Source organism: Sturnira hondurensis, unplaced genomic scaffold (assembly GCF_014824575.4).
Source record: "Sturnira hondurensis isolate 20B ecotype Veracruz unplaced genomic scaffold, ASM1482457v3 Scaffold0010128, whole genome shotgun sequence".
Classification (NCBI taxonomy): Eukaryota; Metazoa; Chordata; class Mammalia; order Chiroptera; family Phyllostomidae; genus Sturnira; species Sturnira hondurensis.
The window spans coordinates 8,087,248-8,100,772 of record NW_028082759.1 but is presented as its reverse complement, the minus strand read 5'-3'; the positions used below and the strand labels follow the sequence as shown (position 1 = coordinate 8,100,772).

The 13,525-nt window shown below is 39.9% G+C and overlaps 1 pseudogene; it reads left to right on the top strand.

Annotated features, from left to right (window-relative positions):
* Positions 1-568: 568 nt before the first annotated feature.
* On the top strand, positions 569-728 carry LOC118995631 (uncharacterized; annotated as a pseudogene).
* Positions 729-13,525: the final 12,797 nt, after the last annotated feature.

Below are 13,525 nucleotides of genomic sequence, written 5' to 3'. Positions count from 1 at the left end.
TGACTTTAGTAAGTGAATAAGTAAATTTGTTAGATTATGGGTAAAATAAGAAGCAATAAATGTTCAGTGGCAACTTGAAGACTTCCGCCAGGCAAGCTTTAGTACTTAGGTTTTTGTAACAGATTTTTATTACATCAACATCTTTTTTTGCAGAATTCTGAGTCTGCGATTCTTTTAAATAAGTAGTAAATAAGTGTAAAGCTGATTTTAGCTAGGTAAAGGTTTTGAATCTGTGAGTTATAATAAAGAGCAGTGCCAGCCAATGGAAATATATTGTGAATCACATATTTAATTGTAATTTTTCTAATTAAAAAGTATAAAGAAAAAGGATGGAATAAATTTTAATAACATACTTCATTTAACACAATATATCCCAAAATATCATTTCAAAAATATATCATTTCAACCTACACAAATTATTCATATTTTCTTCACTCTTCTTTTTGTGTGTAATGAGTCTTTGAAATTCTGTGCACAGTTTACACATACCATGTGTCTCAGTTTTGACTACCATCTTTCCACTGTCCCATACATGTGCCTGGTGGCTGCCACTGAACAGCAGAGGTACAGCTTTGCGCAGTGGCAGTATCATAGCCAATGAGGTTTATCTGAGGTGCGATTATTGCTAATTGAACGGCAGAGGTACAGAGCGTATTTTCCTTTCATCCCTAGGTCTCTGTGGGTCTAACCAATAGCCTTTAAAGAAGTTATGAGGCTATAGGTTGGTAGTTACAAAATAGTCAAGGGGATGTAAAGTACAGCATAGGAAATATGCTCAATAACACTGTTTTAACTCTGTTTGTATGAGTACTGGAAATATCCGGAGGATCGCTGTGTAAAATATATGATAGTCTAGCCACTATGCTGTACACTGAAACTAGTACAAAAAAAACACTGAATATAAACTGTCATTTTAATTTTTTAGTAAAAAATATAAACTGTCAATTAATTTTTTAATTTTTAAAAAAATTTTAAATAGCATTTAAAAAGACAGGGTTATGAGGGATTTAACGAAAAATTATTCTACTTAAACAGGACTTGCTTACCTAGAATTTGAGGGAGAAAAAAGTGTTTTGCTTACTTGGGGCCCTAGAACATATAGCTTGCTGGTAAATTACGATCTCTCAAGTTTAGACTTTTCTATTTAATAATTCCTGGAGTGGCTCCTAAAATTATTTTTTGAAAATGTGAAAAGTATTCATGGAGAGTGGCTGAGCTCACTCTCCTCTCTGGATGTTAATTATAAAGCACACTGCATGTTTTTCTACAACCGATTTACCTAGCAAATCTTAGTTACACATTTCCTATGTGATGGGCTAAATTGTAGAGAGATGAAGCGTTGCAAAAACCCTTCAGACAGCTCCTGCCCTCAGAGAGTGTCCATTTTAGTGAGAACGAGCTATAAATCAAGTACAGGTAAATAAATGTAAAATCGCAACGGTGAGAAAGGTCACAAAGGAGGACATTGTCTAATAAACGTTTAAAAAAAATTTTAAAGGTCTGACCTGGAGGGCAAGGTCAGGGAAAACTTCCTTGCGGAAGTGGTGCTTGAGCAGAGATCTAAGGGATGAGCGACCGTGAGCAGGCCAGGAGGAACCGGGAAGGATACACTGCCCAGCTAGATATCAAGCCCTCGTTCTGTCTCACGAAGGAACTGTGGTGAGGAGAAACCTTTTTCCTGTGGCAGGGGAACAGCTCTCACCCAGGCCGAATCCTTCGCTCTTCTTGAGAGTCTCTCGAGAGACCTGAGTACTGCCTTTGCCTGCAGCCCAGGTGCCACGCTGGGAGAGCCTCCTCTGCCTCGGAGAGTTCCAGGCCCTTGCTTTTGCTTCGGTATTTAGTGTGCACCGGAACTCCGCTGGATAGGCACTTCATCTTTTCTTTAGAATATAGTGTTTGAAATACGTGGGAACAGGGATTTCTATATGATTAACTCACCAACTGGTAAAAACAGATTAAAAATAAGATACAGAACTTTTACGAATCAGTAAAAAGTCAATAAGTAAGGTGGACAAAGAACAAAAATACAAAATTCACTGAAGAAACAAAAATGACAAAAGCACATGAAGCTCAGCAGCTATTAAAGAAATAAAAAATAACCCCTATAGATTGTGGTTAGCTTATCTGATTGAGGAAGATGATGAAGAATGTGGCATGTCTCTATGGAAATGGGTATTCCAGGTGCTACTGAGTAGAGAGTTATTTAGAGTAGCTGTTCTAGATGACGGTCAATACTGTGCTGAAGACTAAGAATATACACTAACTGACCCAATACTTCCACTCTTGGAATTTATACCAAGGAGCTAATTAAACAAGCGATTAAAGCAAATGTATAAAGTTTGGGCTCTTATAGCTGTAAAATGAAACCCACCTAAATATTTACAATAGGCAAATGGTTAAAAATTATATGTTAATACAAATAAATACAGGGGTCAGAAAAAGTAAGTTTATAGTCACAAGTACATGAAAGTTTGTTCTTTTATTAATATTTACTGTTATATTGGTTTCCATATGAACTACTGTACACCTACTTTTGCCCACTCAATATATGGCAAAGTATGATGTATATGTGTGTATTTATTCATAGAGGAAGATATTTACAGCATTCTGATAAATGAAATGAAAAACAGAGTATGAAACCATATGAACAAATAATCCTTTTTTTGGTAAAAACTTCTGCACACACATGTAGTATATGCATGTCCTTAGATAGAAAAGAACTGGAAAATGGAGCAAAGTTTTAACACACAACAGTATAATGATGTGTAATTCCTTTTACAACTGCTTAATAGCAATTTTCTCTCATACTTAAGAAACATTTCTAAGTAATACACTTTTAGAAAAATTTAGGGACAAAGTTTTAAAAAAATGAAAAGAAAAAAAGTTAGCCACCGTGTTACCACTCAAAGACAACTGCACTAACGTTGTTGTTTCCCTTCCCTTCAATCTTCCTTTTTAGCATAACTGTTTTGATCATATTTAATGGGGTTTCTGGGACCAGTGCTAACCCTTTCTGGAGGGACAAGTTTTCACAGATTTTCTTGTATCCAGTTACAGAGTTTTTCCACAACAGGAGCTAACGGTTCATAACTAGGTTAACTTAAGGTAAGCTGCATCCAGAGACCCTGTGAAAGGAGACCCCCCTCTGCTTATTAGTGGTGTGTTCACCTCAGTCAGATGTGCCTGTTCTAAGCCAGTGATTCTCCCCAGGAATTTTGGCTAAATTGGGCACAGTGCTTACTAATAATCCCACAAGACAGTCCTGCAAATACCCAGAATTAAGATTAAGAATAAGATTATTTGTAGTTATTCAGGAAACATGGTACCAGTGGCTAAGAGGGCAGACCGGAGCCAGAGGACCTGGATTCAAGCCCTAGTTCTGCCAGTTGCCAGCTCTGCAAGCTGGGCTCAGCTACTTCACTTTCTGTGCCTCAATTTCCTCTTCAGTAAAATTGGAAAAATAAAAGCATCTACCTCATAAACTGTTAGAAGCATGAAATAAGTTAATACAGGCAAAACACTTATCATTATGTTGACTGAATTTAATCCAGAAACCCTTGTGAAGGGCAAATATAAATGCCCAATAAATGTTAGTTCGTATTGTTCTCCAGAAACAATATATGCTTGGAAATGATGTCAGTTGCACAATGGTTGAAGGGTGTGGAACGTGCATATTGTGATTTTGACAGTACAATCCATTGAATGAACAAATGTTACCATAGAAGGTGTTCTGCATGTATCACCTTATTAGCTTTTACAGAAACACTTTCAAATAAGCATTGTTTCTATTTTTAGGACTATGAAACGGAGGTTCTGAAAGATAACTAACTTCCTGAAATCACGCCCAGCTAAAGAGAGGCAGGACGATGATGACAGAGAGAGTAGCTGTTCCTTGGATCATCCCTTTCCTTTAATGGAGTGATTTCTGGACTAGGAAAATCCAAAAAGTAGAAATAAACATGTCATAATTTTTTCATACTGTCCCTGATTCTTTCAATAACAGAAAGTTTCTCTTCATTATTTCAACAATATTTACGGAGCACCTTCCAGGAGCCCAGCACTCTTGTACAATCTGGAGCTATTTTTCTCTTTAAAAGTTTATTCTCTAGATGGAGGGACATGTAATAAATAAAGAGGGTGCCACTTATAAAGCTCCAACGCACCCTTCTATATTCAGCTTTGCAACGGTGGGGCACACGCTCACCCTGCCTAGCCAGCCCCGGGTGCCTGTTGTCTGGTGCGTTAGCCAAGGTGGTACTTTCTCACCTCAGCTGGGCACAGGCTCCTCCTGCTCAGCCCTGTGGCTCAAGGGAGCACTCCCATCCCATCTACCCCATTCACTCTCCAGTTTCCAGAGGCCGTTGGAGCTGGTAAGGGAGAGGGTGAGCACCAAGATGGGCGCAGCAAGCTGAGAGGATCTCCCCCTGGTAGGGGTGTGGGTAAGGGTTGAAGGTTTCTGCTTTGCCTGCTGATTCCTAGTCAAGCTCTGCCAAGAGGCGGGTGCTACACGGAGAGTGAAGGGCTAGAAGAGAAAGAAGTGTGCTTCTTGGGACCTTCCCCTCTGCAGCTTGTGTTGGGAACCTCACTCTGGGGATGCTGCTTCACCCTGCAAGTAGCAGTTCCCTCCCGCGGCACCAGGAAAATCCAATTTGCAGTCGTTTCAACAAAGAACCACCATCACTGTGCCCCGCCTCAGAAACATCAGTATCAGTAGGCCTTTCAGAGGTCTGGGCTTCAGGTAAAGAGGTGGGATAAATGGTGATGGAAGGAGACTTGACTCAGGGTGGTGGACACACACAATGTAATATGCAGATGATGTATCATGGAATTGTACACCTGAAACCTATATAACCAATGTTACCCCAAGTCATTTTTTCAGAAAGGTGCTAAGTTCAGTTAATCCAATCTCTTCCCTTTGCTCCCCCACCCCCAGAGTGATCGCTGCTTCCAGCAGCTGGTACCCCTGTAACACCTAAGTGTCCTCTCCTTACCTTTGCAGGTTCCTGGTTAACTGAACGTATTAGTTACTTAGTTATTATCCTGGGTTGAACAACTACTATTTCCAATTTTTATTTTTGAACACTGCTTCCCTGAAGATCATCCATAAACCTCTTTTTCTTCAGTATTTAGCAGTATTTCTTTGAGATAGCTTTCCAGAAATGGAATAATCACATTAAAGAATATGACTGTTTTAATACTATCTATATATTTATACACACCTATGGCTAAATATACATATATGTGTGTATATATATTTTCCAAAAGATGTTGTTGATTATTCTTTTTCAAGTAATTCCTAACTCATTCTCCATAAAATTCTATATTAAATTCTATCTTGCTGTTGTTTAATTTACTTGCACTGTATTATGAGTGTGGTCTTGCACATTTTCATGTTTATTACATTATATTTACGTAAGTTTTGAGGTTTCAGTTAATGTTATTTTCAGTGATTTACTGTTGTTCTAAATGTTTGATGTCAATAATCTAGTAGGCTTCAATTTTTAAACCATGCTCCTGATAGGAATGTACAAAACTCTAGAAGATTATCCAATTACTTCTCACTCTCAGAATTCCAGAAAACAACAGTCATAACTTCAGCATAGTTCCTCCATGGTCCCAGGATACTTTCACAAGGTGGTCCCTATGGAGAAATAGCATAGATTTTTACATGAGTAGTTTTTTGAATGAGATAGAAATTACAGCTATTTATTTTCTCCTGCAAATAATTAATGTGAGCTTTTTCATGGGTAGCACACAGTGCTGCAACTCCTTAGTAGAGAAACTGCATTTGACCAAACACTGTGCTCTTCACCAGACTTCTTGGCACGTCACCATGCACCCAAAGACCACTAATGTCTCATGTTCTATTCCAGCTTGTTTTTTTAGTCATCCTATAGTCATCTGAACCAGAGTACATACTTTTCCATTTCAAACTGTCACCTTTACTTTGATTACTTTTTAATAGGAGGATTCATTTAATCACGAATCCTTTTCAATCTGTTAGTTAGGCATTTTTTACACATGGGCTGATAGTTTGGAGGACGGAACAGATTCTGCCTTTAACAGTAGGAAAGCCCTATGTTGTTTTATGGATGAGTAACAAAAACAGCAAATTATCTGCTCCAATCCATGCTCTTTTTCTTCTTTAATGACACCCACCAGCTTTAACTCTGCACTGATGTGCCGGCCAACACCCTACCTTTCCCAGGCCCTCTGGCAACTAGGATGACCTGTGAGCCTGAGGTGGAATATATTGGGTGGGACTTCTGGAAAAACTTTTTGGCCTTTCTTTCTCTTTCTCCTGTATCCCAACAGAAACAGTGATGTGACGGCTGAAATTACAGCAACCACCCTGTGCCCTTGGAAATGGCAAGTGTGTGCTGAGCACAGCAGGGCAAAAAGAAAGGGCATTGTTCCCTGATAACAGTGCACATGCTACATGACATATGTAACCTACTTCCCTTGACCATGCTGAGCTTCCTAGCTGCATATTCCTTTAACTGAGACATATCCCTTGTTTAGACGATTGTGACCACTACTCAAATATAATTGTTCACAGCATTCCCTCAATGATAACAGTGATATCACATGTGAACACACAAATTACACTTATTATTATTATTCCTTCTCCTACCATGATTGGTTTACAATAATAAATCTGAATATTTATTTTATTATGCAAGCATCTGACAGTTTATTAAAAATAACTCAGGTACTCGAAGGTTTTTGGAGTTTTAGATTTCACCTTAACATCTTTGAATAACATCTGCAAAAGCAATCACCAAACATTTGCAAAATGGAGGTAAGAGAATTACCTACTTTTGTAAAATAATTTATATGTAGGCACTCAATAAATATTAAAGGAACATACAAATATTACTGTTATCCAGCCAGATAGATCCCATGAAGCCAAGGTGAAATTATGAAGGTAAAAAATAATTACATTAATGATAAACCAGTAAAAGTAATTCTGAGATTTAAAAAAGTCACTATATTCTCACACATTTTGGCAGCACACACTTTTAAACAAATGACCTTATGATATATATTTATGGCCCTACCATTACATGTGAAGGATTTCTTTTTTTTCGTCAAGGTGTGTTTCGGAAAGATTGGACAATCAGTGCTGGCTTGTATTGAGAAAAGCCTGTGTGAAAATGCAGCTGGTGCATCTCAAAGGGCTGCATGCTGTGCCGTGAAAACTGCAGGGAGGTTTCATAAAAAGCAACTTCACTCACATTTTCCATAATATTAAAAAAATAAACGTTTGGTTTCACTCACGCCAACCTGTACTCCAGCTGTTCGTGCATATTTCTGTGTGACTCTGCATTTTCCTGGGAGATTAAGATGGGCTTATAAAGAAATCACCCTTTCCAAAAACAGGTAATCCACTTTTCAATCCATTGTGTAACATATGCTCCGAAGAAAGTAAAGGAGAGGAGCGTGAGCCAGAGGAAAAGACAGCCCGCAAAGTCACAGATCCAGGATCTGCAGGGGAGAAGCTAAAGGTAGGAAATGATCATGCGTGCATCTATACTCAGACATGTTTGAAGCAGAACAGCAGTGTGTATTTTATTCAAAAACAGCACTGTTTTGAGAATCATCAAAACTCCTCTTTTCAGATTAGCTTGAATCCTTAAACACACACACACACACAGGCTCACTTACAACAGGTGTGATATGAGCCTAGTTCACTGCATAGGGCACCAAATTTTACATAATTGATAACTCTGGGCATTCATTCTTCGCATTAAATCTAAAGACTCACATTATGTTTCATAAATTTCATTGATGTTAGTACAGTTGTTTCACTACTCTCTGTGTGCAATGTTTAAATTAATTGTATCAACCAACTGCAGTACCTGCCCTGTCAAAAGCCTTCTTTGGGACATGAGGTGAGTTAAACCTAACCTCAAGGTCATTGCAGTCCATTAAGAGAAGGCACACAACCCACCAGCTCAGCAGAAGCAAGGCCAAAAGGATGTGGCAGTTGAGGCTAAAGAAACAAACCAGGCAGGCCTGCTGAATTGTTCATTGGCCCTTATGACGTCTCATCCTCCCTGCCACTGTGTCAGCCTGCTCATTTCTAACACTGCAGCTTTTACAGAGGGCGCACGGAATTTGGACAATGCAAAAGGGCACATGTTGCTGCATTTTACAAACAAGAGAAGAGTGGGTAGAAATTGTGTTCAATAATTATTTTCTTTAGACCTTTAAAAAACTACGGCAAAGATAAAATACGCATTGATATATTGTGACTTCGAGGACTTTTGATTTTAACACGAGTGCTTTTATCCTCAGTGAGATTTTATGATGTGTCATTCCCAAGGAATTTTCCAAAGGAATGAATATTCATTGTATGATAAACTTCTTTGAAATAAAAACCTAGAACTTGACATAAATGCTGGCCCACGGGCAACAACGCTTCCAGACCCTAACTTCTGTGTTTCCTCAGATATACACATCCCTTCCTCTGTCTGCATAACAAGGACGAGAGTAAGACTGGTGCGTTTGGTTTCCATGGTGTGAAAAGCCAAATTAGTTATGAAGATACTTTACAGAGATTTGTAAATAAGGTACCTCGAGCCATTAATCAACTGAAAAAAAAATGTGGATAAAGCTGCCATATGTAGAAATCTTTGTGATCTAAATGATTAATGGAATCTAAGTGAGTAAAGATTACTTAAGTCAGTCAATTTTAGATATAAAGCCAGGATTGGGGCAATGAAGCAGGAATATAATTATAAATAATGCAGGGCTCTTATCGTCCAACTGCTTACAATATGTAGTCTAATACGGAATCAATTTTTAAACATCGCTATAGCAGCAGTGTTGAAAGTGGATTGACAGAGGCAAGAATGGATGAAGAGACAGCTATTAGATTATCGGCTGCTACCAAGTGAGAGTTGACTAGGACTAAGTTTCTGTTAGTAGACATCCATTAGCTCAAAAAATGTTTATTGAATGTCGAATATGTGCCAGGTCCTGTTCTTTCACTGCGGATTCAGCCATGAGCAAAATAAACAAAATCCTTTGCCCCATGGAACTAAAATCTGCTGGAGAAGATACTCGAGATATATGTAGAAGATGTTTAATAAAAATAAAAATAGTGTTTTACAGAATGGTAAGTACCTAGAGGAAAAAAACCAATGAAGAGAAACTTAAAATGCCGTTGTGAATTAAAATTTTAGGGGGAACAAGCAGAGAAGACCTTCTGAGAAAGTAACTTTCGAGCGGATGGAAATGAGGGACCTAGCCCTGAAGATCTCAAGGAGAGCACCTCACGCAGAGTGAGCAGGAAGTGTGAAGGCTGTGAGAAGAGAACAGGCCTGGTGTGACCCAGCGTGAACAGGGATTTCACAGGGTGAGAGCAGGAGGAGCAGGGGAGGGAAGAGTAAGAAATGAAATCAGGACCTAACAAGGTACTAGGTTATGCAGAACTATAGATCTTTGCAGGTGTTAAGTTTTACTCTGGCTGAGTTGGGAAACCTGGGTCAGCTGTTTATCCATTTTCTCTTGACGCTAAAGCATCCTTCCATAGTCTTGTCTGCGATGCTGGGGCTGGGGTTGGGGCTCTCTAAGTTACACATTCCATTTGGACAAGCGGTTTCCGATGAACTTTTGCCATTAGAAGGTGACAGAAGAAGGCTGAACAGCAAGAGGAGAGAAGAGACACACTCTTTGGTTTCTTCTGTTCTCTTTGTGCTGACCTGAAGCAGCTGGTAGCTTTCACCCTCACCTTCTTTGAGCACTGGGAGCCGGCCCTATGGCACCTCCTCAAAGGCCCCAGCAGCAGCCCTTTGGGATTCCCTTCTGTGAGGTCTGAGGACCAATGCAGTGGAGCTCCTCCTGGAAACTCAAGGGCCTGGTCATTTTATCACCTACCCCTGGTCCCCAGGGCCCAAGAATGGAAGCTCCCTTCTGAGCTATTACTACTGGGTTACTGTCATGTTCCCTTTTGTTCCTTCCCCTTCAAACACCTACATTACCAATTCTCTGTTTAAATACCCTCTGTTCAAAAGGTTTCACATGGTTTCTGTTCCCTTGATGATTACAGGGTCGGGTACCAAGACTAATTCAAGGAAACCCTCAAAATGGAATTATGGAATGGCTTCAGATATATCCTTGATCTTGAATTTAATGCTAAGCTCCTTATCAGTAGAAAAGGGATGCTGATATTACAATGGCATATACATTGTTTAATTAAATCACCACTTGCAGTTGCTTAGAACAAAGTGCTTATTGGAATAAATATCTCACGGGATGGAGTGGCTGCTGTGGCTGACTGATATGGAAGTAACGGTGAGCACGGTAGACGGGTATTGCCGACTGCACTGGGGCCTGTACAAAAGGAAAGCAGCGTGCGCTCTAGTTTAACAATCCCAAAGCCTCTCTTGTGGTTCTAAGAGAACCACAAGAGAAGAACCTCTTTTTTTCTTATGGACGTATTTACTTTAATTTTTATATTGCAGGACAGATATGGCTGAAAATAACCTCAACGTTTGATAGTTTGGGTTGTGTTTGGAATTGCAATGGAAGGTGTACACGCAGGCTCTCAAGTGCCCTGAGTGAAAATAAGGACGATGATTGAGAAGTGGGGATGTTTGGGTGGGCACATAAAACTAAAAATCTTGAATCTGCTCTGAGCCTTCCTTTTTGTTTAATTTTACTTTTCAATTAGTTAACATTCACTGTTATTTTGTTTTAGTTTCAGGTGTACAGCAGAGAGGTTAAATAATCATATACTTTGCAAAGTGTTCTCCTCAATATTTCAAGTACCCACCTGGCACTGTATATAGTCATCACAACATTATTGACTATATTACTAGAGACTATTTTGTTACTATTCATCTGTAGTTCTTAATACTTTTTCACCCAGTCCCCTACCCCACTTTCCTCTGGCAGCTACCAGTCTGTTCTCTGTATCTAGAGTCTTCATTTATTTTGTCTTTAGATTCTACTTGTAAGTGAAATCATATGATATTTGTCTTTTTCTGTCTGACTTATTTTCCTTATTTCTACCTTTCCTATAAGGTAGACCTTATAGGTCTACCCATGCTGCCCCAAATGGCAATATTTCACTTTTTTGTGGCCAAGTAATACTCCATTGAATATATGTACCGCCGCTTCTTATCCACTGATCTCATGAAGGGCACTTGGGTTGCCTCTGTATCTTGGCTATTGTAAATAATGCTGCATGGGGGTGTATAAATGTTTTCAAATTCGTGCTTAGGCTTTCTTCAGATGTATTCCCAGAATTGAAATTGCTGAGTCATAAGGCAGTTCCATTTTGAATTTTCTGAGGAAACTCCATTCTGTTTTCCACAAGATGGGCCTTCCTTTCAGGGAGATGCTTATCGTCCTCCAGACCCAGCACTCTTGCTGTCTGGCCCTGTAGGTAGGGAACTTTGAGTACACTGTAACAGAGACAAGTGAAAAATCCAACCCAGAAAGCAGCAGGCTATACTCCAAAAGAATTAAAATAGTTTCCTAAATTATATAGGTATGAACCTAGGGGGTAAATGTGAGAATACATTATACGTTGTTGGAATAAGAAAGATGAAATGTGACACTGGATAGGACAAAGTAATCAACATAGGTGTTCTTATTCCACATTTAACACAGTAGGTTGCAGAGATGAACGTTGCTCTAAGTTTACTTGTTTTATGGGATCCAATGGTGTCCCTCTTCCAATGAAGCTGGGTGAGAATTTCCTAATCTAGTGTAAAGACCTAAGGTTGTAGGAATGTGCAAGTGGACTTCACTTGTGAAATCTGCACACACGTTCCTTCTCACATTTCTCTGGAGGGCATCCTGGAGGATGTTCCTTTTGCTAAGGCGCACACCACTGTCTTTGTAAAGCTCCATGGCAGCCATCCTCTGAAGGTTAAAGATGTAGTCATTGAAAATGGATTCCTAATTGCATGGATACAGAGCAGCAGAAGTTAAATGGCAACACTAACTTCATAAACCAAGATTTATACTGTTACTGTAATGGGCAGCAATATGGGTTAGTGATCAGAATATCTTGTTTGACAGGGACTTTTGACAATAATGGCTGCTTGACTCCTAGGAGTGAATGTCCTGGGAGTAAAACACATGAGCAGATTTCTGAAGCATTACTTAGTCAATACACAGGGGTTGGCAAAGGTGGGTTTGCAGTTGTGAGTACACAAAATAGCTTATTCTTGTATTATTTATTAATTACTGTAAATGTACCTTTGCCCACTGCTGTAATAGGAAAACTCTGGGTCTGATGGGTGGAAATCTGGTTTGAGTATTTACAGTCTCTCACCCATTTACCAAAGCTAAGCCAATTCAGTGAGCTGGAGTTTTCGGATGGAAAAGAAGAGGGATACCTTTCAGAGGGGACCCAGTAATATTCCCACAATTATATACTGTAAAACTTTTCTAAGCCTTCTTGAAAACGCTTGCACACACACATTTAATAGGTGACTATGTGCTAGGCTTAAGTTGATGCTAATCCTAGAAACTCAAAAATTATTTTGGACCAGTGGTCAGTGCGGGTGCCCATGTGGTGGGTAAAAGAGTCCATCTCACAGTGGGCCAGTCAAGGGGGGAAATGCAGTGGGGAAAAGAGAGCTATGTGTGTTTTCTTTCTTGCTTATATAGTGCACTGCAAATTAGCAACTCTTACCGCTCCTAACTTCAAGAGTTAGAATCCATCTTTCCTCATCTTGAAACAGTCTGCCCTTGTGACTTGCTTTGCCCAGTACAATGTGACAGAAGACATTGTGTGAATTCTAAGCCTAGGTCTTAAGAGACTTTGTATCCTTCTGCTTTCTCTTTTGGAACCCTGCAGCTGCCTGTCCCTGCCATCTGGAAGGTGACAAACCACAGGGAACAGAAACAAGCCATTACAGCCAAGACCCTAGACACACAAGGGAGCCCAATGACCAACCAGCACACCATCCCAGCGGCCGATCGCGGGCAGAGGAGGGAGTCCCTCTGGGCCCAGAGGAATCACTAATTTGTTTCATTCTTCATTTCACCCTTACTACTTTGTGTAAGGATTTCTAGTGAGACTGTGACTGAACAAGAAGATTTAACATCCTCCCAGAGCTGGGACATCGTAAATGTTAAGACTCAAGAGTTCCTCTTTATGGGAAAAAATGTGAGAGTGACTTCATTTGTGTAAAAGAGAGTTGGCCCCTGCTGGTGGAAGCCTGGGTTGTTATTGTTGTTGCATGCGTGGAAGTTACAGTATGTGTAGAGGAGATTTTATGAGGGCTGAGTAGCCCCAGTGGGCAGCTTTATGATGCTGAGACTGGGACTAGGACTTTGCAAATTGCATCTCCAACTCACACTTGCCAGCTGGCTTCCTTTCAGAGTCTACCTCAGGATACATAGAGATAAGGCAGAGGAAGGGGCTTCCTCCTTGTTCCCTGCCTTTGCCAGCATTGCCCAGAAGCAGCACTTGAATCCAGCCTTCCGCATTTTATGACATTTCCAGCATAGCCCTGGGGCACACTCTCAAAGGATTCACCAGCAGCCTGCCTGGGGC